Here is a 26,303-nt window from a genome sequence, read left to right on the forward strand (position 1 = left end):
ATCACATTACTAGATTTATATCAGTTTTGACCCTGCATCTTGTCTGTTGTAAGAATTAAAAGAATTATTTCAAAAATATACTCTGGGAAAATGTCTCACACTTTATGCCTCATATCAACCTGGAAATTTGTGGATCAATCCCACATTTGTCATGATTGACAATATCATTATTCTCAAATTGGTTTTTATATTAATGAGTGAAACAAACAATTGTTATTTCATATTGAAGGAGGCATGCAACTAAAAATCACTCTAAAATGGTTTGTGGTTTCATATTACAGCTCCTCTACAAGGATTATCTATCCACTAGGTGAGAATAGGAATTAGTATCTGACCAGAGAGACATTTACATTCTATATGGAGAATATGCTTATCATCCCTTACAGGGAAATGTATAGTATTTCGAGGGGAAAATTCCATAAAATTAATATATTTCAGTAAATAGAACCTTCTTACCTTACAGTGTTATATTGTCATAATTTATATAAAGCGATCTAATATCTGCATATTTCCAAAGATATTTCAAAAGCTATCATATATTTATATATAATGCACTCTAAATTTGAGACAGAAGAGATAATCCCTCATGTACTTTTTGTTAAAATGTCTCTGACTATTCCACCTCAAACCCTTTATCAAAGCCTATGGCGAAACGTACGTCAGGGTCACAACGTCATTAATCATGTCACTAACCTGGAAGTTGTAGCTGGTGGCGGCTGGATAGCCATGTTCATTGGCACAAGTTAATTATTTTTTAAAGATGCCAATTACTATGCTATTATTAGGTTGTTGACATCCATACGATATCACTCTAATATGATAAGAGGTAGATTATAGAGATTATATTTGACAGGTTTAACAACAATAATTATAGGATCAGTAAACACCAGCATCATTTACACTCGGTCAGTAAACGCTAGCATCTTTGACACTGGGCTTGAGGTGGAATAGTCAGAGGCATTTTACCAAAGAGTACATCATCAACATTTATTTATATAGCGCTAGCAAAGTCTGCAGTGCTTTACAACTGTGAACAGATATTAATAAAACAATACTGGGTAATACATACAGACAGAGAGGTAAGAGGGCCCTGCTTGCAAGCTTTCAATCCATGGGACAATGGGGGATTATCTCATCTGTCCTAAATTTACAGTGCATTATTTATCAAATGGGTCCAGTTGTTATACTTTGCTCCTGTGGCAAGAGTTTATGTTAATGGCCATACTCCCTCTCCATTTGGTCTGGGACAGGGGACTAGGCAAGGGTGTCCCTTATCCCCTGCATTGTTTGCTTTAGCTATAGAGCCCTTGGCATGTTTAATCTGGGCTCATCCATATATTGTTGGGCTCCTGGTGGGACAGGCTTGGGACTCTATAGCTCTTTATGCTGACAACATGCTTATTTTTTTGTCTGATACGGTTTTCTCGTTAGACCATCTCTTTCAAATGGTTGACAGTTTTGGCCATTTTTCGGGTTTGATGGTAAATTGGAATAAATCATATATCTTTCCGCTACTTAGTGTGATACCCCCAGGTTCCTCTCTGTGACTTTCTTGGAAATGGACTCTTCATTTCAAATATCTTGGAGTATGGATATCTCTGCTAAATTTGTTTCTTTAAATCTTCATAATGTTACAGATATGTCACTTTAAATCAAAGATATGTATCTGAAAAAAAACTTCCTCTAACCGTGATGGGCAGGATCAACTTTTTTAAAATGGCCTTTTTCAACATTCCCTTGTTTATCTCCCGAAGCCAATGTTTTGGAATGTTGACAGACTCCTTTCCACATTGCACCAATCCTTAGATAATCTGTTGAAATTTGGGGTCATGCCCATTATATACTTGGAGGCAAGGGACATGAACCTTCCACTCCATTATGGTATAATTCCTTGTTCCCTGAACGTGGTAAATTACAAAATTATAATATATGGCTTAGATATTTTAATTGTATAACAATAAGAGGTCAGCATTGCTGACATTAAGATGCCAGCACCTCCAAGTTACAAACTTGGTGACAAAATTGCAACACGAAAAGCTTATGGCTTGGCTCTTGCCAAGCTAGGCAGTGCAAACAGCAGGGTGGTGGCCCTTGATAGGGACACAAAGAACTCCACTTTCTCAGATATCTTCAAGAACGAGCATCCTGAGCGTTTCATTGAGTGCTTCATTGCTGAACAGAACATGGTGAGCGTTGCAATGGGCTGTGCAACCCGTAACCGCACTGTGGCTTTTGCTAGCACATTTGCAGCCTTCCTATCTAGGGCTTATGATCATATTCGCATGGGAGCTATTTCTCAATCAAACGTTAACCTATGTGGATCCCACTGTGGGGTATCTATTGGTGAGGATGGACCCTCTCAGATGGCTCTAGAAGATATTGCCATGTTCCGTGCTGTTCCATCCTGTACAGTCTTCTACCCCAGTGATGGAGTCTCCACAGAGCATGCAGTTAGTCTAGCTGCCAACACTCCGGGCATATGCTTCATCTGGACCAGCCGGCCTGATACTGAGATCATCTACTCCCCTGAAGAAAAGTTTATTGTTATCTTCAGTAATGCCATGCCCTTGACTCCCAATTTTCCTCAGTGTTATTTTTCAGGCACTGATTTGGCTGTTTTGGAGGTGACAGACCTATATTCGGAGGGAGAAGATGGTGCATAGAAATTAAGGAAGATTCATGACCGTGATGGGCCCTCTGTTTTACAATGGGTATTCTACTAGTACCAGCAGTAGCAGGACCCCTACTAGTAAAAGGTGAGCATGGTCTGAGCCTTGTCTTGTAACTGCGGGTGGTGTATGGAATGTTAGCTATTTTACTTTTTGGACAAATCACTATATTCATGACAAAATTCTCTCGTATTCCTCTTCCTTGCATCAAGAGCTGATGTTTTCTTTGAGATTGACAAACCGTATTTGGATTTTGAGGATCGTTTCTTACACTTTGTTCCTGCATGACCTTTTTAACTTGAAGAGATCACAAACATACTACTACTGCCAGCACTGGTACTGGGATGCTCCTGATCTTTAGAATGATCCATGGTTGGCATTGACAAGAAGAGTAATGCTACTTGAATTTGGAGCTACTTGTAGCTCTTACCACAACAGGTGAATGCCCAAATGAAATAGGGAAAGACGAGAATTGCCTTACAATACAATTACATAATGAAATTTAGACAATTGGAGGTATATTTGCTAAACTGCGGGTTTGAAAAAGTGGAGGGGCCTGATTCATTAAGGATCTTAACTTAAGAAACTTCTTATTTCAGTCTCCTGGACAAAACCATGTTACAATGCAAGGGGTGCAAATTAGTATTCTGTTTTGCACATAAGTTAAATACTGACTATTTTTTTATGTAGCACACCTAAAGCTTTCACTTTCTAATAATGTAAGTTACAGGTGACCGTGTAATATCCAGTAGGGATGAAATTTCACAAACTTTGTTATTGCAAAAATGGCATCCTATCACAGTACCACGCTTGATGTCACTGAGCTCTTCAGAATGACCCTTTTGTATCACAAATGACTGCAAATTGAGACTACAAGGCAAGGTACTTGAGTCAATACACTTCTGACAACAGGTCTGATTGAAACACCTCAATTCAAAAATAAACAGGTGTGGCCAAATTTATATATATATATATATATATATATATATATATATTTATTTATATATATTGGCTGAAGTACCTGGTTTTGCTCGTGTTTAAATCTTTAAGTTAACGGTTAACAGTTGGATGTAACTGTCAACATTTTAAATTAGCAGTTTAGAAGCTCTTCCTACACACCCATTAGGTGGCTGCCAGTGTCATTTTTGTTTTTATATTAAATTTATCCAAATCCATCCAGTTCAAAGCCCAGAACAGGCTCCCGGTTCAAAGTTCTGCCCAGTGTACACCAACAGGAGGTTCGACCAGGACCCTAACCCACTTAAAACCTGCCCAGGATCCAACTGGATCACCTCACATTGGATTTATCCGAATCGGTGCAGGGGTGTCCGAATGCAAACAAACCAAATCCATCCAGTGGAAGGCTCAGAACAGGGCCCCCGGGTCAAGGTTCTGCCCAGCATACACCAACAGGAGATCCGACCAGGACCCTAACCCCCTTAAAACCTGGTTAAGATCCAGCTGGACCACCTTGCATTGGTTTTATCACAATCGGTGCAAGGACATCTGATTGCATCACCCGACAAACAAACCAAATCGATCCAGTAGAAGGCCCAGAAAAGGCTCCCCGGTCAAAGTTCTGGCCAGCATACACCAACAGTAGGCCTGACTGGGACCTCAACCCCCTGGCATGCGTTCTGGGATCCAATGTTACCAGTCTGTGAAAATTTCGTCCAAATCTATCCAGTGGAAGGCTCAGAACAGGTTTCCCGGGTCAAAGTTTTGGCCAGTGTACACCAACAGGAAGTCTGGCATTCGGCAGCATAACACAGAACACTTCAACATCTGTAACACAAATATTATCTGCAATGACAACTGAAGCAAGAGGTAATAATGAGGTGGAATGCAATAAGCCATCAAGGGAAGACATCAGGAACTCATAAGATATGGGGGCCTATTTATTAAGCCCTAAACAATGTAGAAATGGCTTTATCCGCATGGTTTAGGCATTTTTTAAGTAAATTAACTATTTAACAACAACCTAAAGCAGAATACAAATTACAGGATAATCAGCAGGGGAGGGGGGGCTGGGCCGGGGGGCAGGGGGGAAGATGCCCCCTGGGCCGGACACGAAAAAGGCAATTTTGGGCTGGTACACGGACCGGCCCAAGTTTCTATTACTTTGTGGCTGGCCCCTCCTTTGGGACCAGCCACAATCCATCACTGGCTCCGTTTGTCTCTCCCCTCCCTTCCCAGTGTCACATGGGACACCCCCCATATAATAGGTATTGCCCCATGTCTGAAGATTAGTGCGCGCGAATGGAACAAGGTAAGTGGTGTGTATGTGTGTGTGTCAGTAAAGTGTGTGTGAGATGTCAGTACAGTGTGTGTGTGTGTGTGTGTGAGATGACAGTACAGTGTGTGTGAGATGTCAATAAAGTGTGTGTGAGATGTCAGTACAGTGTGCATCAGTAAAGTGTATGTGAGATGTCAGTAAAGTGTGTGTGAGATGTTAGTATAGTGTGTGTCAGTAAAGTGTGTGCGAGATGTCAGTATAGTGTATGTCAGTAAAGTGTGTGTGTGATGTCAGTAAAGTGTGTGTGAGATGTCAGTAAAGTATGTGTGAGATGTTAGTATAGTCTGTGTCAGTAAAGTGCGTGCGAGATGTCAGTATAGTGTATGTCAGTAAAGTGTGTGTGTGATGTCAATACAGTGTGCATCAGTAAAGTGTGTGTGAGATGTAAGTACAGTGTGTGTGCGTGATGTCAATACAATGTGTGTGTGTGGAATATATTATTATAATGTGTGAGGGAAGTAGGGTCTTAATTTAGTGTGGACGGTAGTAGGGAGCTAGTGATTTAATGGGTACTATTTTGTTTGTGGGGACAATTTAATTTATTGGTGGGGCTGTTTGAAGGGAGGTAAATAGGTTTATATATTAAATGTGTTTGCTATCTAATGTCAGAGTTGGTTGGAGGGAAATAGATCTATTTAGCAAATGTGAATATTATTATTTTAATGTTGGGGCTGGAGGAAGGCATAATTATAAAACGTGAGTGCTATTAATTTAACACTGGGACTGTTTGGAGTTTTCTAAATTTTATGTACCCATTTTTTTTTCCAAATAGGGCCTCCAACATTCCAGGATCAAGACAAGCAGCAAATGAGTTAAGAAACCATCAGTCACAAGTGGTGAAAGTGACAAGAACAGGTAGGAGAGAGCAACTGTCCTGAATCTGGTGGGACAGTCCCGAATGTGGGTGACTGTCTCACTTAGGACAGTTGGGAGATATGTCCCGCTTCACCGTGTACTGCTTGTGAAGGCAGAACTGTGTGCACTTAACTGTAGTGCACATAGTATTGCCTGTGTATTTGCCTGAAATGATAACCATTTTACATCATAGGGGCCCCTTGTCTAAAGTACACCCTGGTCTCCCAGAACCTTAATCCAGCTCTGAGCCAGGGTGTCAGATGGACACCTAATGCTCCGCTCCTCCTACCAGTAGGACCGCTCATATTATATGTTTTAGGTTAACCCTAAAACAAATAACCCTATTAGTATATAGGGCTTTTTGCATTTTCATAAATCCCATTATAATCAGCCAGGTATGTTCAAAAAGAAAAAAAATGGTGTAGGGAGAAGGAACAAATACAATGCAATATAAGGTGAAGTCTGTTTATTTGTTGTATTATTTATTTTTATTATTTAAACTTTATTAGTTATAATAATAAAGTAACTCTGGATTAAGCAACGCTAAAATATCTTCTTTTTATATTGATCAATATATATATTGTACCGAAAACCACCCTTTAAGGAAGGACAGCTACTTATGGGCCAGTGCTGTGTTCGTGCCCCCCGGGCTAAAGTCTGCCTGCCAACCCCTGATAATCAGTGCTCAAAGTGAGCCGGTATATGATGGTATGACAGTCCCTGCAGTCTTTCATACTGGCTGGAGAGACCCAAAATCTCAAAGAAGATGATAGCAGGTAAAAGCGCTGGCAAGCAACGGCTGCCTGCCTGCATACACAGTATTCCTGGAACCCAGCTCTGGCGCTTAGAGCGAGGAGAAAGCTAGCCTCCCAATGTGTTCAGATCCCATCTACAAAAGGACTGCAAGTTCACAGAGAGACTGGCTGCACACTAGTTGGCGAGGAGGTGCTCAGAGACAAGCTCCCAGGCATTACAGTGCGAGCGCTCAAAGTCCCCCTGCCGCTAATACACACTGTGTACTTGTCTATCGTTATCACTGGCAAGAACCTCACATTCATCTATGAATACCAGCCACCTACTAGGGGAAAGGCACAGTTTGAAGGGTGACTGTTCCCCATACATCTCACACAGTCCCTTGCTGTGAGTAAAAACCAGAGAACAAAATAAGCCTGTGCTCAGTATATCCCATAATGTATATGGAACCAGCTGCATGGCAATATAATTGCCCATATATGTACTCAAAACAAAAAGACAGTAGTTGTCAGTGCTTATCTATAACACTGGATATCTGTGTTTATCTAGCAAAATAAAAACATGAGGTATTCGTTCATATTTTTATCAAAACATTTAAGCCTGCATCTCAGCGTCAATGGCAACTCATTGTATGCAGGTCCTACACTAACCTATATGCTTTAAACACCATTAAAATGCAGTTAAAATCAGATGCACTCACCTCCCAAGTATAGGGGCTTAGATCTAGCAAGGGCTAGCTCTGACCCACACTCAAATGAGCCTTAAATAGGCTTGATGGACAGCTGCTATGATAACATAAGGCAATATTTTAAGACAAAACCAGAGAAAAAAAATAAGCCTACGCTCAGTATATCCCATATTGTATATGGTACTAGATGAGAAAAGCTGTACAGCCTTAAATATACCCTTCTTTTCACCTTACACCTACCTAAGGGATCAATGGGAGCAACACGGACTGTCAAGTTTTTCCAAGCACCAGGGGAGTAATTTCTCAAAATAGATGTTGATGAGGCATCTGAAGAAAGCGTTAGCCATTCAATCTTATTGGGGGGGATCATTGCTGTAGAGGAATCTCCAGATCTCCCTCCTCAGCCTTCCTGCTCTCTCCTGCGTTAATTTACGTAAATGCGTATTGAAGATTTCGGGTCAGATCCCAGAGTTAATTTTAGGAAGAGGGCATTGCAGGAACAGCCTCCTATCAATGTGCTGTCCCTACATGACTTCTGTAGTAAATTGCCATTGCTGCAAAGGCAGATATAAAATTCAGATGCATAATAAATAGGCCCCCATGGAGAGGAGGGACATCTTATTCCAGCACTCTGGTGAATCATTTTGATTTTACGAAATCTACATAAAACTTTTTAAATGGTAACAAATGATGTAAGTTCAGTCACTACCATTCTCAGTTAATTCATACCTGTGTCTTTTATTAAGCTGCCATCCTATCTGTCTTTGCTCTTCCACTTTCTTTCGTTAATCTGCATCCAATGCCATCTTGTTTTACTAACAGGAAATTGTATCTTTTATTAAACTGCCATTCTATCTAGGGCTTCTCTGCAACTCTGTCTCATTTCTCATTGTACTAGTTTGAAATGTATCTTTTTTTAAACTGCCATCTGATTATCTATCTGCGCTAGTTCAATCATTCTGTTTCATTTGTTTCTGATGCCACATCCTAGTTTCAATTCAGATATAATGCTGCCTTTAGGCTTTACATTTGGTTTACAGGTAAGGGATAAAATATCAGATCAATGTGTGTAATGGAGAGAACAAGCTCATTTTCCATTGACATGTTACACAAATTAAATTAACATAGCCAGCTCACTGCACTCACTGCAACTCATAATGTTGTTAAATGTGGTCAATATAAAATAGACTGTAAATGAGTGTAAATGATATAAACAGTTCCGTTCAGACTAGAAGTCAAATAGGACTTCTTGTCCTCTATGAAGAAGTACTCATGGGTTGCTTCAATTGGAGTTGATCTTACTTTTTTGCATTTTATTGCTGTCAATATCAGTTACAATATTTCATGTGGACAATTAGTTGTGTTGAGCAAGCTCAAATTTAATGTAATGCAATGTTTCTTCTAAACTGAGCGATCTGAAAATGAATGAGTTAAAAGCTTAATCTAATTAGAACTCTTCCTAAAGGATTGCGCTGTAAATCTACTAATGTAAAATGTTGTGTGTACTTTGTGTCTGTATTATAAACATTATACCATTGATATCATTGCTGAAACTTTTGCAAGTGTGCATTTTTTTTTACTTTTACTTTACTCTTTCTGCATCATGTGTCACATGCTTTTAATTAAATGACATACTTCCATGTGCTTAATGAACAGCTTTTGTCCAATTGGGAAGGGTGCCTGCAGGGAGAACCACCACAACTCCGGAAACCTCCCCGCACCCTGAGAACTTAACCGAGTCTGAGGGACAACTATGGAAAAGTGCCTGCCCTTCTCTCCAGGGACCCCGGGCTATAACCGCACTGTACTAGTCTCTCTGCCCTTTGGTCTGAGGAGAAAACCAAACAGATTACTGATGGTAGAGAATACCGGAGGAAAGAGAGGGAGTGTCCAAGGCGACAGCTGGGTATAGAGGCACTTTACTCTACCCCGATTGCCGTCACTTCATTTTGCTCTGGGCAAACTTATTGTGTGCTGGGTGAGGGCACCGACCACAAGACACGACCTCGAAACACAGTACTCACCGGGAACTCGTCATTTCCTCTTACTTGCCACTTGCAAATCTGCCAGTTGAACTCCTAGAACAGGGGCAACACATTACCCGACCACCCCACAGAGCTATATGTTCTCTCAAGTGTGCCTCCCACACTAGTGGGAGGCACACTTTAACGCTATTACAACTACCCCAGCTCAACCCTAATTCACACTCCAGAGTTCAAAGACACAACAGGCAAAATGCAAACAGTGTAATGGAAACCAAGTGCCTACCTATAATGGGGGCCTGTCTCCTGGATCCTAAAGGGAAGATTCCTAAACCAGGTACTATACCCACTTAACCCAGGGGGAAATATGTGTCCTAATACCTGGGGCTTTACTGTGAATGTTAACCTTTCATTGACTATGAGCTGTTTACATTCCTTTAGGGCTGATTGACACCCCAGTCCAGCAAGGGCCAGTCAGGAACAGTACAATGTTGAGGTTAGAATTCCCACCAGGAACCATCAGCAGCCGTTGCCGGGATTTAGGTCAAGTCCTACCAATACACACAGAACACACCACCAACAATTGGAACTGCTGAATTACCCACCAGAACTCAAAAATGGGCACCTCAAATTGGAACCACTGGCATCAGTTGATTATGCTACACTGCCAACTGAGATCCATGCTACCAATCCTCCAATTTCGGTGAACACCTCAGGGACTAATAGGCCAAGGGCTTACTGCGGCCTAGGGGGAGAAATGAGCATGGAAGCTACAAGAAGTGGTAATAGACCTACCCATCCTACCCTACTGTCCAGAGTTATGAAAGGCAATGCACAACCTAAAAGGGACCACCACACAAATAGTCACTGAATTCCATCCAGGAGAACAGACCGGGGCGTAGTCTCACTGTGGATGATCTCACCTATAAATAGAAGACCCTAATTTATTAATACCCCTGGATAGTCTTGTCACAGCTGCAACAGGCTATTCCTGCCTAAATTAGCAATTCAGGCCTAGAGCCGGAATAATACTGTGCCACAGGCCAAAAGTCTGAATCATACTGTGCCCACAGACCTAAAGCCTGAATCATACTGTGCCCACAGGCCTAAAACCTGAATCATACTGTGCCCACAGGCCTAAAGCCTGAATTATATTGCTCCCTACAAAACCCTACTGCTGCAGAGTCTTATGCCCTCTATTGCCACTCAGACCTAGTGTCCAGTTCAGACCAGGTCCTTGTGCCCACAGAAAATAAATGTGCGACAGAATGCAGGCGAAGGCCTGGAAGAAGCGTTGCCTTACCTGGCTCTGATCGTCTCAGGGGATGCCCTCTGCATCTCTGTGCCTGCCACTCTCACTGCCGCCATCATCTGCTGCTTTCTTCTCTTCTTCTATGATATTATTGGTCAGGGATGCTCCCAGCACTTACAAGTGCTTTCTGCCACATCTGTATTCTTTTCTTTTTTTCTTGTTCTTCTGCTCCAGACGTCTCACAACGTCCTTCTCTCATGCCCACCACCAACGTCACGGCTTTTGCGCCGCCAAAATTTCAAATACCCGGATTGCCTCACTTTTCCAGCAGCTGATTAGTGCACAGTGGGAAGTGAGCCCTAATTGGTTCACTTGTCAACTATCATAGGCACTGGGCCCTGCAATAGAAGAAGAGGAGAACTTACCGCAGCTGGATAACAAGACAGGTGAGTCTTCTTTGCTTCAGGTTTTCACCCTCTTCACAGGCTCTGGGGACCGCATTGCCATACAATGATAAGTGAAATATCTATTGATGGAAGAGGAAACAGATGATAATTCATTATGAACATTCACAAAAAATCTTCTGGATCTTCCTGGTTAAAAAATTTTTTTTGATGGGTCTTTAACAAACAAAACAGACAAATTCTCAAGTGCCTTGTCATGCCAGTTTGACATTCATCCAGTTTTCTGCTACATTCATTTTAAAACCAAAAGAAAATGGGCAGGATACACTAATGGATCTTTTCAGACATTGAATTTGTTTTAGTTTAATTTTTTCCAACATTAGACCTTACATTCTTAATTTAAAAAGCAATTTCGTGAAGAGATGGGATTTTAAAGTTCTCCTAGGCTCCCCTTTGCTGTGACAATATAGCCTGCAGGAGCACAATGCTGCACAGATCATTGAACCCACAATTGGTATAAAGGTCCTCAGTGATTTTACTGTTATATCTTTCACTAGAAACGAGAGGCAAATTAAACTACAGGATCAAAACATGAAATCCAGCCAAAACCTTTAACAATGCAATTTGTTGTCATAGGCATATTTATTTAACTGGGAAGTTAATATGTCCAAAATGACGATAATAGACTATACATTTCATTTCCCAATTTAAGCAGTTTCTATCCTAAAACCTATTTGAGCTCACAGCGGTGTCTCCATTTTCTGCACATTTGCCCACAGATAGATACTGCATTTATTATTAAACATGATAATATGCTTGAATTGCTTTTTAAAATAAATGTTTTAGACATTTTAGTACCATCAGTTTCTAGTACAGCTTAAAGTTCAAAATGTATTCATGTGTATGTGTGTTATATAAAGTGTAGCTGAAATAGAAAAGACCCCCACAAGTAAGGATAGGGGCCAGTGACAAATCATAAGGTCACTCTTTTGTCAACAGTAAGCAAACCAAGTAGACTGTACTCTATTGATAGGTCACTGAAGGACAAACATATCACCAGAGTCCGAAAGCAGCCGGATTACAGCCAGGGCATAGACGACAGATTCCATCACAACAGCTGTGAACTGTAATTTATTAGTGTCCTGTTCTCTGATTATACTAATTTTTATCTTTACTTTTTTTCTTTTCACACTTGGAACTTATGCATCCTACTTATTTAGCTGTATAGTGATCTACAATCTAACAATGTGTTTTTGGACTGTGGGTGGAAACCAGAGCACAGAGGAAATCCACAGAAACATAAGGAGAACATACAAACACTACCCAATGAAGGATGAATTTTTACTCTCGTCCCATGCTCAAAGGAGTTCAGGTGAGGATGACAATATGCAGCCTAATGCTAAGCCGTAATCTGGCACAAGCAAAAACGTTTGAATGTGTTCAGACTGATAAGTACATTGCAATGCTAGTATCTGTTGTAATGAAGTAAATAAAAGTAGTGCACCAGATTGCAGATTCAGGTCACATAATAATAATCAAATAATATTAGAAAACCTATTTTAAAAACTGCTTGGAATTTTTTTGTATCATGGGGTGATGATGAAGAGGAAAGGCACATAAAGGGCCTCATTAATTAAAGAACGTATGTGAGGACATGTGTCGTATTTTGCATAAAATTGCTCAGTGCATGCCCAGAACTGGACCATACGCCAGTGAACGCAGCAACTTTCAATTCATCTTAGAGTGCAAAGGTCCCTTACTACAGACTACGATTTCAAGGGTGGAATGGGGAGGGTAATGGGCATATGCACTTAGTCAATATACAATAAGGGAGTGTCAAGCTTGAGTGCATGCAGCAACGTTCAATTCAATGCTTTGGTCATCTCAAAGATACGTGTTTTTCTGTCGTATCAGTTGCACCAGCTACAGGTTGGGTGTAAGTGCCAATTACTAGTGATCACAGTCATCTATACATTCTAGAACATGTGTTTTCAAACAGAAGCAACTATAAAAATGCATTTTATGTACAGTAGACATTTTTTTAATTAATGACTATATTATCTACACGTGATAGGTAGTATTAATAGTTTTTTGGTTTTTTTTTTTTTTAAATTCTTTTGGAAATCTATATTCCACATATGAACTGGACATATCCTGCAGTGTATAAAGATCAGCTGTTCTTGCAGGATTTTCTTGCAGTTTTCTTGGTTGCATCCTGCTGGGACCACCATGGTCTGCAAACAGCTTTACACAAAAAATCTACAGGATCTCGTTGTTGAAAAGTACCTATCAGGAGAAGGGTATATAAGAATTTCAAAGGCATTACATGTACCATGGAACACAGTGAGGACTATCATTAATAAGTGGAAAAAATGAGGCACATCAGGGACGTTGCCAAGATCAGGACGTCCCTCCAAAGTTGATTACGGGACAAGGAGAAAACTCTTCAGGGAGACTGCCAAGAGGCCTATAGCAACATTAAAAGGGCTGCAGGAATTTATGACAGGAGACTGGTTACTCCATGCACGTAACAACAATCTCCTGTATTCTGCACATATCTGGGTTATGGGGTAAGGTAGCAAGATGGAAGACATTTATCACCAAAAAAGAACATCTAAGCCTGACCAAATTTTGCACACCCCAAGCCATTTAAAAAAATATCTTATGGTCTGATGAGACCAATGTTGAACTTTTTGGCCTTAATTCTAAACGATATGTTTGGTGCAAAGACAACACAGCTCATCCCCAAAGAACACCATACCTACTGTGCAGCATGGTGGTTGCCGCATCATTGCTTAGGGCTGCTTCTCTTCAGCTGGTACAAGGGCTCTAGTCAGGATCAAAAGCATAATGAATATCTTCAAACTTTAAGATATTTTGGCACAAAGCCTGCTGGATTCTGTCAGAAAGATAAAGAGGAATTTCACCTTCCAACATAATGATCCAAAGCACACGTCCAAGTCAACCAAGGAATGGGACCAGAAAGGTCACGGCCCTGTAATCTATGAGCCCACAACCTCATGGCCACCATGATGTGGAAGAGCTCCGAGACTAACGTTGAGGCTCTTTGTAGCTTCTGGCATAGCACTTCACCCATAGGGATTATGTGGCAAGCAAAATTAAGGGATCCTAACAGTGATTGAATATGCCTAACAGACAGTTTTTCTGACTGCCTGAAAATTAGCATCCACTCTTTCAGCTTTGCTACCTTCTCCATAGGTAGGCGGCAACAAACCAATAGAGTGTCTATTTCAATGCGCAGAAATGACAAGCACATCGACGGTCTTGTCATGTGCAATTGGAACAATGAGCACCTGAAGCAGAACCTGGGCATCGAATCGCAGCTAGCTACATTTTTGGAAGAAGGAAATCATACAGGTAGTGCACCACACCTGGGTGCACCAGTGTAAAAAGGTACTGAAGCATTGAAAGTAGGGGCACGATATTAAGCATCCATGAAATCCATGGGAAGGATTCTGGGAGCAATGGGGGGAGGCGGTAACCTTGGCTATTAATGCCCCCTCATTGAATTACCTCACTACACCTAGCTACCTGGGCCTCCTAGTTTGAATAGCAGGGCACTGGCACAGCTGGGGGTGGGGAGGGGAATGGCCCCCACATGTTACTAGCTGGAGAAAAAGAGGCTGCTGAGCAGCTGCAGTGGGGAAAGAAGGAATCACGGGCTTGGAGAAAGAGGGGGGTGGCCCCCACATGGGAGGGTGAGAATGAGCTCACTTGAAGCCAGTAGGAGGAGAGGGGAGGGGAGAGGAAGTGCCTCCCACTGGTGAGTGAGGGGGTGCACATTGAGGTCCTTATGCATAGCTGATGAAGTCATTGGCTCCAGCAGTTGCAAGTGGGCAAATATGTGAGGACAACTACACACTCCAGAGCATGGCTGACCCTGGTGCTGATGTAAACTGCTATCAGACTGAATGGGCAAGGGGGATCAGGGGGGATGCAGTGTAGGAGCCTAGCAGAGGGGATAGAAGCACGGCACAGAGGAAACATGGTGGAAAGAAGTAGGAGAAAGGTGAGGGGGATGGGGAGGAATGCTGCAAGAATGGATGGGGAGATAGGGAGAAGTAAAGGGATGAAAAGAGAACAGAACTGTAGAAGGGGAGGAAACATGGCAGGAGGAAGGAAAATGTTGAAGACTGGGGTATGGAGGGATGAGTAGGAGGAGAGAGAACATGAAAAAAATGGAGATAAATAGAGAAAATAGATAAGAGAAAGGGGTATAAGAGCAACATATATTACCTCCTGATAGTGATATTGTCACAACTATATTTGTACCTGCTATTGCTGGCGCAACTCAGAGGAAGGTGCGGAGTCTAACGTGCCCCTGGTATTCATCAGGGACCCCCGCAAGGAGGTATGGGCTCCGCTGCAGGGACATGCAGGTTGCGGTCCTTCCACGAGTCAACAGCGAGATACAAGAGAGGTGTCAAACAGGCCGGGTCAGTAACGTTCTGGAACAGGAGGTACACAAGGATATCTGGAGGGATAGTAAAGCAAGCCGAGTCAGCAACAATCTGGAAGCGCAGTACAAGGGGAGATCCAAGAAGAGGTAGTCAAACGGTCCGGGTCAGAAAGGTCACAGGCAAACGAGGAAGGTCAGGAACAATAACAAACTGGTAACACTGGTAATCACAGGAAACACTGGAGGCAGGAAGACCTGATACTCTGGCACTGGTAGGAGGGCCAGAAGTTGTTTAAATAGTATAGTGCCCCAATAGGAATCAGCACTGCAGCGCTGTCATAGTGAGCGCTGGGGAATCCTTCTCATAGCGTCCCATTGCCTAGCAAACGGGGCACGCTTAGTGTGACGAGGTCGGGCGGCCGAATGGCCAGAAGTGATGCGTCTGGTTGAGCAACCAGACGCACTGGGAGAGAGAACAGGCGGCCGCCCGGAGAGATCGCGGGACGGTGCCTGACAGATATGCAATATAAAGGAACAAATACTTATCCCCTGATTTTCTATTGCAAAAGAGAGAGAACTTCCTATTCTTAGCTGTTAGATAAGCTCGTTTGGGCCACTACCAATGGGAGACTATTGGACGTAACTTCAAACAAGCAGGGGAAATTTAACCCATGCAGGTAAGTGCAATGGGAGCCCACAAACCTGACTTTTAAGTGCATTTAGCCCTATGCAGGGCTTTCTTTTTTATTATGTAGGTAAAACTTTAATTACAGGGAAATATCTCAAGAAATATTATATTCAAGACAACATTGACCATGTCCCCCAATCACCTTGGCTTAAACTACACCCAATTATATACAAATCTGTAAATAATAAGTGACCTCATTTTGACCCTTGCAAGCAGGGGCAGACTGGGCTAAGGAGCAACTGGGCATCTGTCAACAGACCAGTCCCATAGTGGGCTATCTTGACCTAGGTCTTTGGCCCACCTGCATTTTTTTTTGTTTAAAATGTTCCTAATAGGCTGCTAAGCCGAGTCTTGCTCCCTGGGCTAAAATTTACCAGCCCTCCCCTGCCTACAAGTGTAATATGCATCCTGGCACCTCAGATGTCACTGTCATTTAGAGTGTGGCTTCTAGGTGCATCCTGAGACATTCAAGCACACATTTGCATTACACCTGCTTAGAGACTTTAACAACATCTTTTCTAAATTCTAGTGCTCAGGTATTGTCATGTTTTTGTCTGCTTACCTGTTATTGCACCACCTTGCCCTTTGACCACACTAGTGCTTCTGGTAACTCTAACTTAGCTAGATTCTGTGACTCTAACCTTATGCTGCTTGCCCTAATCCTTAACCTGTCACTGACACATCTCTGTATGAGCATTCTGGTTATATTCCTGCCTTTGCCTTGGCCCTTTCCCCGTCAGCTGATTCAGTGAACTCCGTATCTCCTTGCAGATGTAATTCCTATGATAAACATTAAAAAATATATATAATCAGGCACTGTTTTTACAAAAGTGTATAGAAAACCTGGAGGGAAAAATGCAGCTGGAGATGGGCGAGGTCACACCCCCAACAAATAAATATAGAAAAAAGGAACCAGCCCAGATAAAAATGAATAAATGTCATACATTCAAACAAACATGTTAAAAATGCAACAAATATATTTAATTAATCATAAAAGAGCAAAAGCTCTAAATAGCAAATAGAATCAGATATTAGCACATATATCATGTAATAACTGATGTAACAGTTGTTGGAACAATACTATAATATGTCAAACAGTGTGTCCATATAATATGACCAAAAATACAGAATAGATAAACCACTATAGCTACGTTAAGTGGAGTTCTGTAGATCCAGACCACAAGCCACAATGAGATGATTTTAAGGACTTAGGGAACTAGTCTCAATATTGCAATGTTTGTAGAACAACATCAATATATAAAATAAAGGAACCAAAGAGAACAATGTTCCGACAACTATGTAATAACTCACGAACTCCCCACGAGATGAATCGTTGACGATACTCCCAGTAGACGGCGGTCACGTGACTCGTGGGTGCACACCCTAGAAATATTCGTCCGGATACAAAATATCAATCACAAAGGTTCCTATTGAGCAAATATCTTGCGGTGCATAAGATTGAATGGCAAAAAGAGGGGTCTTTTGGATCTCCAATAGTGGTAAGTATAAACACACTGGTAATGAACCCTCTGATGCGTTTCGTCTGTCCTAAGCAGACTTTTTCAAAGCAATGTGGTGATCTCTATAATCACAGGCTATATAAAACTTAAATATTCTGAAGATTGGTCAATGATAAATTGAAACCCACTGGATGCACTTTCATACACCAGAAGATTAACTTATTGATAGTGTATTACCTAAAACAATCCTTCTCATAAACATATCCTTAAAAGACAAATAAAACCAAAAGCATATACACATGTATTTTCTTATATATTTTTTCTTTCTTTCAACATGCTAGAATTACTAATAATATTATGGAATTGGCTTCTCCCGCATAGGTACCATCATATGTTGTAACCCATATAGAAATCTACAGATATAATAACCATATGTCTGGCCATGTGTTAACACACATGGACATGTTCCAAATAATAACATATTTTTAAACAACCATATGTAAATAGGTATAAAAAAGAAGATAAATAAATAAAAATAAAACAAATATACTTTAAAAAATACAATAAAAAGTATCTACAACTAAACACCAAAATGAGTACATATATGAAAAAATAATTTAAATATATATATATATATATATAATGTTTATACGTGTACATGCACATGTACATACACATGCACATGTACACATACACAGAATGCCAAATAAATGGACATATTCCTTGTCCAAACATTTAGTCAAATAAAAAACTAAATAAATGAGAAAATTAACATAAACCCCAAAAAATACCAATACCAATCATTAAATTCAATTGTATAATTTAATCCATCCGGTGATAAAGTTTGAAGTCTAAAGGTCCACGAGACTTCTCCACGACATAGATTTTTATATTTGTCTCCTCCCCTAAGGGTATGTTCAAATTTCTCAACACCTATAACGGATAACCCCACCGGAGAGCTATTATGTTTGTAATAAAAATGACGGGAAACACTACGTTTTAGCAAACCACGTAAGATATTCAATCTGTGTTCACGGAACCTATAATCATCATCAGCTATTTATATAGCGTCACTAATTCCGCAGCGCTGTACAGAGAACTCACTCACATCAGTCCCTGCCCCATTGGAGCTTACACTCTAAATTCCCTAACATTCACACACAGACAGAGACTAGGGTCAATTTGATATTAGCCAATTAACCTACTAGGATGTTTATGGAATGTGGGAGGAAACCGGAGGACCCGGACGAAACCCACGCAAACACGGGGAGAACATACAAACTCCACACAGATAATGCCATGGTCGGGAACCAAACTCATGACCCCAGTGCTGTGAGGCAGAAGTGCTAACCACTAAGCCATCGTGCTGCCTAATTTTCAAAGAACAAATGGTACTGCCCACGTGCTGAAGGCCACAAGGACATATCAGCACGTAAAATACATACCCAGTATCGCAATTAATAAAATGATTGATTTCAAATTCAGAACTACTACTACTACTACTACTACTACTACTACTACTACTACTATTTTATGACTTTTTTCGCATTTTCCAGAAATTTGCAGGTCAAACAAGCATTCTTGTTACATCTATAACACCCTATCAATTTTGAAGGTAACCATGTGATTTTACTATCTGCATTGCTAACAACAACAACACTGGGGGGAGTCTTACTTTTTAAAGCACTAGGAGCTAAGAAAGGTTTGAGACTGTTGTTTTTCTTAAAAACAATTCTTGGTTTAGGTTCTAATAAATTACCTAGAATTGGATCATATTTTAAGACTTTATAGTTTCTTAACACTATATTTCTAATATGATAAGATTGACTGTTAAACTCGGAGATGAATACTGGTAAATGGTTATAATCAGATATGGCTTTACTATGATGTTTCTTAGGAACTAATAGACTGCATCTATCTCGTTGAAATGCAGATTGCTTAGCCTCTTTAATTAAGCCATCAGGATAAAACTCTATTTAGAAAATTGGCAGACATAATATCAGCCTGTAGACTAAAATCTTCCACTTTTGAACAATTCCTTCTTAATCTATTCATTTGCCCTTAGAAATATTCATTATCCATGGTTTATAATGACTACAGGTATAATGAAGATTTATGCTTAAATCAACTGGTTTGTTATAGATAACTGAAACAATGTAGCTGTCACTTACCGAGAGAGTGACATCCAAAAAAGTAATAAATTCCGAATTAAAATTATGTGTAGTATAGTAAACATGCAAAGCGATCTTACCTGATCACAATGTGACCACTGGGACATCCGCAAAGGAGCTCTAGGTCAATCAATTATTCTTGAAGTCTTGTACCAATTGTCCTTGCAGGGATTTCTCAACATCTCACTGTATTTGGATCTTCTTTTTCATAACAGCGATCAACAATGCCCTTGTTATGTCCGTGTATATCATTTGCATTAAAGATTCACCGATGCGATCACTGTGGTCTAAAGCAGAAAGTTTTCATTTGCAAAGTGTTACAAGGCAAAGTTTGGCATGCATAAGCTTGCGCTATTAGCACTAAGAAAGAAAAAATTATGTTGCACTAATAAAGGACTTAAATAGACTTTTAGCTATCCACATATTTTATGTTTCTATTTGCCAAGGCATTGGATTGGATAATTAAATCAGCATAAGGTGCAACCATCAGTGTAAATTACAATGTCATTTGGAAAAGAGAGAAAGGAAAGGACGCTGAATTACTACAAGTGCTCTCAAAAAGTCTCACAATGATTCCACAAATTGGTTAAACAGATCAAACAGCAAATGTTAAAACATAACTTTTATTAGATAAGATTAATATTCAAATTATTATTTATTGATGTATTGTTTTTGTTATTTTGGCACTATTTTATTATTTATAATATAAAAGCAGCGAAATGTAAGGGATGTGCAAATAAAAATGTTAAATGAAAGGCTGCGTGTGATTTATTCTCTGATTGATATGGATTGGTTTGGTTTGTAAATGACTATATTGGGGGAAATATTAATTATATGATATATTTCCTTACAAAATAATCCCCAATTGTCTATAAACGACCCAAACCTTTTTACACTGAATATTCAATCCACTTATTGTTACTATTGTAGCTATAATTGTTGCAAATGATGATCATAACTTGCTATGTAGCTATTTTGATTCAGAGCTAGCAATATGCCATATATATTCCTGTAGTGAATCGGCAGTGTAAGTAAGTCTCTTTATTACTGCTACGGTTAAATAAAAAATAGCTTGTTGGGATAGTGCTATATATTAAGCACATGAATTATATTTCTCAAACATATATGTTAAATCAGATAGTTTAATTTATCTCGATTACCGAGAGTATTCCGCCCAGCTACCTATAGAAAGTATGTTATCCACCTAATGCAAGGCGGCTAGTTATAATAATGTGTATTATCTACTTAAAAAGATTCTCCGTTTTTTTAATCTCACATCAGAAAAATGACAGAGAAATATAAGCTGCTTAATGTGAATCAATTAAAGATTGAGGCAGTAGAGGAATGGTATTCTCCGTATTTTAAATTAACAGAGCAAATCACATACAGCGTGAACGCCGATGCACGTTTCGCTGTAAAAGCTTTTGCTAGGCAACCTGATTCAGAGCTGAAACAGGTTTTTAAATAGTAGACAACCAATCCGTTGCTGTTTTGGGTCAGCGTCACTAATTGAAGAATATACTTCTAAAATTAACCTCTATCGCTGCCGTTAGAACCTATTTGGAAAAACCTATTGATCCTGTGTATACTATTCCCGCATGATGGTTTCTATTAAATATCAATTGATGTATTAAATCTCCTTCAGTTTTTATTAATATTTCTCATATTATAATGTCGTGTTGTAATGTTTGTGTTGTCCCTACCAATAAATATTGTCCAATGCGATTATTGTTGTTTCAACGCACAAAAGAGATTTATTAGAAAAATTAAGCAGAACATAATAAAAATACTAAGTACAACCGATACATACGCTGCGCAGCCCTGGATCCAGTTACAGCCTGTCAATCCTAATGTCTGTTGGCAAAGAGAGAGACTGTTCCTAAATCTGAGGCTTCTTTTATGTTGTTAAGTTTAGAAAAAACATTGATGTCACAGAATAAACACAGATAACACTAAGAGAGGTCTTCCTTGGTCCAGGGTTAAACATGTTCCAGTAGAATGCTGATCATAGGTCAGTTCATTTGATCTTCTTTTAAAAGAGGGGGCTGCTCACTCCAACTTTTGCCTACATGTCTTCCCGCCAAAAAATGGTTTAAACTGACCCTAAAGAAGAATGCTTTTGAGTATTAATCTCATATTGCTCATAACTTGCAATCGCTAGATGTTCTCGCTACTCTGTCGAAACTGGGTTATTGCTGGTGAAATAAGCTTTAATATGAGAGCAAACTCTTTACATTTTAGAGGACCTGAACAATAGATACATTTACTTTAATATTATCTGTAGAAATAACCTTTAATTCATTTATTAAATAATTGAGTGTGAATTGGAACTCTTATAAAATATATACTATCTAAAAGTGAAAATGTGAATGTGTGTGTGTTATTAATCCGTGCGATTGCATCATTACACGTGGCATACTGATTGCAAACCAATATTAATCAATTTAACCAACTTCATACAATTATTTGACTTCCACAGTGTATATGTGTGTGCATGGGGCTGACACACAGGGGGATCCAGCGCTGACCTAGCAAAGTTGCATGTGCATTGAAATGTGGACGTAAGCTGTAGACTAGTCTAAGTATGTTTGTTATTTACCAGAGCCGTAACTTAAAATTTTAGCGCTTTGGGCAAGAAGGAAAAATGCCGCCGTCCTAGCACTCAATTTTAACCAAATGAACCTAAAATATTCATAAACGGCGCCCCCCCCTTCAGCGTTGCACCCTGGGCGGTCCCCCCTATTGCACAGCTCTAGCTACGGCCCTGTTATATACACATATTCATTTTTTTTAGTGTGTACTTACTGACATGTACACCCACTCACCTGTGTCCAACCCTGATTTGTGCACCCACAAATCTATGCCCTACCCAGACTTGTGCATCCACACCGATGCTCTCCTCTGACTTGTTGACTCACACACCTGTGCCCCAGTCTGACTTGTGCACAAACACACCTATGCCCTCCCCTGACTAGCACAACCACACACCTCTGCCCTCTCCTGACGTGTGCACCCACACACCTCTGCCCTCCCCTGATGTGTGCACACACACACCTGTTAAGAGCGTTTTGACGCTATCCAATAACGATTGTCAAATCTCGATTTGTGTTTCCAACGCACAAATATTTATTCTCAAAAAGTAGCAGAATAATTCAAGCGAAATAATAATAAGTACAGCCGTTACTTATCGCAGGCGCTCTGGATCCAGTGTACAGTCATTCAGGTCTGAAGTCTGTGGTCAAGGTGACTGAACACTACATGAGAGCTACTGCTTATATGCAAACAGAGATACAATGAAACAATGCAGATGGTATAGCTGGCTTCTATTGGTCCAGGCTTCAGGAGGGTCCAGGGAGTTGCACATCATAGGCTGATTCAATCTGAGGAATCCAAAGGTGGGGGTCATCTCTCCAGGGGATGAGCTCTGCTCTTCCCGCCAAAACTCCAATAACAATCAGTCCATTAGCATTTCACAGTCACTATCATATTAAAGGTTTATTTCCTAACATCAATAACTAGAGTATGCAATGTGCAATCTCTTCGTCGAATGCACAGGACAGCTGCTGATGTAAAGGGGATTAATATGATATCAGACATGACCCATTTCCCTTTACCTGAACCGTAGCTTTCACTAGTATGCATATACCTCCTTTATTAAACATGAATTTTACTATATTTCAACATAAATGACTATGTGTTGCAACTACAATTAATGTGTACTATTTACAAATGTTTATGTTTGTGCGAATGTGTGTAAAAGTGTAGAAACTGTTTATTGCCACGTGTTGCGGCTGGATACGCCCTTTTACGCCGTAGCGTGCTCTACGCATAATTTCAGACAAAGACAATCAAGTTTACTCGATATTAATTGAAATGACTTTATCCAATTTGCTGACTTTGACACACCTCAGTCCTCCCCTGACTTGTGCTCCCATTCCGATGCCCTTCTCCGACTTGGGCACCCACACACCTGTGCTCTCCACTGACTTGTGCATGGACACACCTGTGGCCTCCCCTGACTTGTGCACGGACACACCTCTGCCCTCCCCTGACTTGTGCACTCCTGACTTGTAAGAAAACACAAACAAGTTTCACTTAAAAGGCACATACTTGGCACACAAACTTTATTTTAAATGCATATCTGTTCACATAGATTTAGATAGCCCTGTACTGAGAAGTCAATGGCGGAACAGCCTTGAGTACCTCTATGTAAACTACATCGACACCTGTTTGTAAGTGTAAAATTTGATTTATTCATGTTATCATAGTAATAGAAATATTTCCTGAGCTTTAATCTATTGACAAGAACTTTTTTCAGAATACACAACTATGCACTGTTCTGCATATTCATCCACTGTAGATGTGCGTTCAGCAACAGATAGAAAATGACATAGCCCACCAGTAGAGGTAAAAATCCAGGCTCTTTGCACTTTAAAAATGCTCTGTGACTACTTGCAAATGAAATACACATCTCCAAATGTAGCCAGTAATAGCGCCTTTAAATTTTTTAATCAGACTGCTTAATTTGCGTTATCATAACATTTTCTTATACAAATTAATAATAGCTGATTGACCAGTAATTATGTTTTCATTGATTGGTTCATTCATAAAGTGATTATTTTGGTTTAATTTATCAGGTTAATGAGGTTCAAGTAGAGGAACATCAAATGTTTGACATCCATTCCTTTTTCCCATTATGTACAGGCAGGGCCGTAACTAGGGCTGTGCGACAGGGGCGACCGCCCAGGGCTCAACGCTGAAGGGGGGCGCAATTTAGGAATATTTTAGGTTAATTTGGTTAAAATTGAGGGCTAGGGGGACGATATTTGTCTTTCTCGCCCCGGGCTCCAGATTTCTAAGTTACGGCTCTGTGTACAGGCATATCCAGAAGAACTTAGTGTACATTACCCACAACCCCTCCCGTCTCCCTATATAACCATAGGGGAAATTCAGAAACAGTAGGTATTAGGGCTGTAAATTGTTAAAAATAGCAGTGTCAGAATGATGTCATATTTCTAACTTCTACTAATTCGAGACCCCCTGTGCTCAGTCTTAATCCTACCAATTACAAATACTAATGAATACTTACACTCATGTCTATTAAATATACCATACAATTATGTTTTTATAATCCCATGTAATAAAGTTTCTTCAGTTATTGGTGTTTTAGCTAGAAGCACAGCTGTGAAATTTTAAACAAACATCCAATCCAATGTGTGAGCATTCAAAATAGCAGTCAAAACAAATAGATATACTTGTAGCTCAAATATTGCTACACTTCTTTCTTTTGATATAGTTTTTGAGGTACAACATCAGGGTAACAATGTATCGTTTATCAAAGAGGTTCATTTCTATAAATGAAAACCCTCATATTTCATTCACTCTGTCTCTGTGCCAGCAACTCAGACCTATCTATTCCAGAGTTATCTCTGTAGGAGGTTGAATATGCCTTTGTTCATTGTACAGATATACAAGTTAAGCAGCTTGAAAAAGCAATTAGCATGAGATGCCCTGCTGAAAGCATATATCACAACAGTCTGATTTGTTTTGAGAAAAGAAAAACTCATAAAGATAAATGTGTTAGCCTTTGGCAAGAATTCCATTAATTAATATTGAACATTTTTTTAATTGTCAAATCACTGAACATTGTATGCTTCTTATGCACTGCTGGTTTTACATATACTATAGGTTTTTACCAATAAGTACATTTTATGGGAATGTCAACTACAACGCCTGTTGTTTATCTTTTATTCTCTGTTCTTATTGAACATTTTTGACATTTGCTGTATTACTTTGACTACTATTGATACTAAGATTTTATTTTTAGAATTTAATGTAGCATGCCAGACATATGTTTTTTTCTACGTTAATACATGTAGCAACCTATCCAATTTTTATTGGGCTTTTCTAATTCTCCAAGACTTCAATTTGGGTTAAAAGTCCAGTCTGCTAGTAAAAATAATCTATCAATGCGATTTACAGAGCAAAGTTTATAATGATGACGCAGAGCAATGAATATGTTGCCCTGTTGTGACTTGAAGTGACTGTTTTGAACTAGAATTTAACTAGCTCTGCATGACATTTTTTGACACGATATCATCATTATTGTTATTATTATTATTTTTTTTATTATTTTTTATTACTACTCTTATTATTTTTCTATTACTATTATCATTAATTTGTAAGGTGTCAAAGTATTCCGCAGCGCCGGCTAGTGGGGAAAATAGGTCATACATAAAACAGGGACATACAGGTAATCAAAATAAACTCATTAAAGAACTGACACTCCAATTGGAAGAAAACACAGCTGAAACAAGAGGGGGGAGTATGGTTCAGGGTGAAGATTGGGACAGTTATGAAGGTACGTTAGCGTAAGTATAGATGGCAATAGTGTAAGCTCTACGAAAGAGGGTTTTTCAAAGAGTATTTAAAGATTTGAAGGCTGTGGGACAGTCTGATCATAAGTGGAAGGAAATTCCATAAGCAGCATGTGAGAGGTCTTGTAGATGGGACTGAGCGGTGGTGAGAGGTGGTTACCAGAGACCAGGTGAAGGATAGGTCAGACGTAATTCTAAAAGGGCAATAGGGAAAGTGTTTTGAGAGGATATTTGAGATGTATAAAGTGGTGAATTTGTTTGTAGGTAAGGGTTAGTAGAAGAAGAAGC

This window comes from Mixophyes fleayi, chromosome 1, assembly GCF_038048845.1.
Source record: "Mixophyes fleayi isolate aMixFle1 chromosome 1, aMixFle1.hap1, whole genome shotgun sequence".
In the NCBI taxonomy this organism is placed as follows: Eukaryota; Metazoa; Chordata; class Amphibia; order Anura; family Limnodynastidae; genus Mixophyes; species Mixophyes fleayi.